Raw genomic sequence first — 2844 nt, forward strand, 5'->3', positions numbered from 1 at the left:
GAGGCCAGGATCGCTTGGTAAGCAAGCAATCCGTTAAACGGCGCCAACTCCCCATTCCTTCTCTTCTTTCTTTTTTAAAGTCACGATCGTTTCAATCCGGTGTTTTCGCGGATCTGGGAAGCGCTGGTTCGAATCCAGCTCGTGACAAGACCTTTTTGATTTTTGCCTATGATGGTTGTCCTGCTGTTACTTAACTCGGTCAAGAGGAATAAACTTATAATATCGTAGCTGCTCATAATTATTTTGGCCGATTGATCTTCCAATATGCTAGTTTCAACAACTCTCGTTCGTTACACTTCTTCTTAGCTGCTTGGCCTGTAGTGGGTATCTGGTTCACTGCTTTAGGTATCAGCACTATGGCATTCAACCTAAATGGTTGAAATTTCAACCAATCCGTAGTTGATAGCCAAGGCCGCGTAATTAAGACTTGGGCTGATATCATTAACCGTGCTAACCTTGGTATGGAAGTTATGCATGAACGTAATGCTCATAACTTCCCTCTAGACCTAGCTGCTATCGTACTCCCCTAGTGCTTCCATCAAGCCGACTCACTAATGTGAATAGGTTATACAGAAGGGTGGGTTGGTTATATACTCTTATGCGCGTTCCTTCTTCGAACCTTTTGGTATGTATTGCCCCCTAACTAAAGATCAGATCTACCAGACAATAAACTAAATTCCGCACTGCTGCTGAGTCGTCGGACTTATCCACCAAGGGATTCGTGGAATTTCTGTGGATTGCGTTGGGGGAAATCTACCAAAGCTAGGCAGATAGATAGACTCCTTTCCCGCTGCTAAGGGAAAGCAAGAAAAAAAATGATTGTTTTTTAACCAGCGCCCTCTTTTGGGTATGCAGGTACTAAGAGTCCTCTCACTACCAACCAGCAGACATCATCTGGCTGGGTCTTGCCGGTATCAACAACGAGGAAGAAATAACCAAATGGAAACAGCAACTCACTATGGCTCTTGGCCCAGACAACGTCCTAGGCGTAGGGGAGATCGGAGCAACAGGGAACGCCTAGAGGGTTAATCTGACCGAAGTTGTCGGAACGAATCGTTTGCTTTATCGAAAAAAGCTTTATTAGGGGGTCTTGGTTGGGCCCCTATTTTCAACCATTACAGCTGGCGTCGACCAGCTTTGCGATACGGACGGACACGAAAAAGAACGCAGGCAGCGGAAATGCAAAAGAGAAGAGCAAAGATTCCCGACCCGGAGCATGTTATTGACTCTACCACAAATCTGTTAAATGAAGATGAAGGTAGCTTGCTTACTCTCAGACACTAGTTAGACAGAAATCCCTTAACTTCGTTTATGCCCTTATGCAGTAAAGAAAGCAAGTGAGGCGGGCTAAGATTCCATTCGAAGTAACGTAACAGGATTCGATGTTGCACCATCTTCAATTCTTATCGGGATCCGGAGTCTTTCGAGAAAAGGTCCCATCCTTCAATATCATGATTGGGTCGACCAGACCAGATCATGAGCGAATAGAAAATAAAAAATGTACATAGCTGTTCCAGCTGAAATACTTGGAATAATTCTACCACTTCTACTAGGAGTAGCCTTTTTAGTGCTAGCTGAACGTAAAGTAATGGCTTTTGTGCAACGTCGAAAGGGTCCTGATGTAGTGGGATCGTTTGGATTGTTACAACCTCTAGCAGATGGTTTTAAATTGATTCTAAAAGAACCTATTTCACCAAGTAGTGCTAATTTCTCCCTTTTTAGAATGGCTCCAGTGGCTACATTTATGTTAAGTCTGGTCGCTCGGGCCGTTGTACCTTTTGATTATGGTATGGTATTGTCAGATCCGAACATAGGGCTACTTTATTTGTTTGCCATATCTTCGCTAGGTGTTTATGGAATTATTATAGCAGGTTGGTCTAGTAATTAGGGGGCGGCCGTTCGGTCGCCTATGATACTAGGACCAATAGGTCAAAAATGGGTTTGTGCCGCAGGTGTTGAACGATCTACTCTACACAGGTGTGGGCTTACAGGGCTAGGGCTCATAAACCCTTTCTTTCATTTATCAATAGGGCCCTGGCCGGTCACTTTTCTGGGGCCGGATCGATAAGTGGAAGTCATAAAAAAAAAGATCTTTCTCTTCGCACCTCAGATCAAGAGGAAGGGTTGCTTGTCAAGCTAGCCTATAATATAATTAAGAATCTATTTATTTAGATTATATAAAAAAATAGAAAGAAGAGAAAAAAGGTAAAAAGATTCGCTTTCTTTTAACCGGCTCTTTCTTCTTTCTCAACGCTACTAAGGACCTATAGGTTTGCCTACTTTACTTATGAAAGATAATGAGAATGGGTTATTCAAACAAAAAGGAAAGGGCGCTACTTAGTTTCGCAAGCCTTTTTCATTGTCAGTCAACTAAGTAGGGCCTGAGGCCCCCTGCGAATCCGTAAATCTGAGGAGCATGCCGCAACAAAAGGATGGTCCCCTATTCATTTCATTTTTTCCGGAAGGGAAAAAGAAAAGTACCCCCCATCATAGTGAACCTCTCCTTGTGATCGGGATGAGGTAGATGCCTCCCAGCCGGGGGACGGATCGAATCGGAGTTTCCTTAGGTAGCCACCGACCTACAGTTATCCTTAAACTTCCGTGCTTGGTGGAGAAGAAGCGAACAAAGGTACGCTCGCTTGCTGTCTTGTTCTCTGTCGCGAACTGGGATCGCTCGCCAGCTAGGTCAGATTGGAGCAAGATTTTTTGAGAAAAAATTCCCCTTATTCGGGGACAAGGGGCGGAACGACCTCTCGATCTACTTACTGCAGCCCAAATTTATAAGCGGTTAAACGTCGAGCGGAGAGCCGACATGAAATGATAGATGTGCAGCGCATTCTGTAA

Source organism: Ipomoea triloba, chromosome 12, assembly GCF_003576645.1.
Source record: "Ipomoea triloba cultivar NCNSP0323 chromosome 12, ASM357664v1".
NCBI classification, from domain to species: domain Eukaryota; kingdom Viridiplantae; phylum Streptophyta; class Magnoliopsida; order Solanales; family Convolvulaceae; genus Ipomoea; species Ipomoea triloba.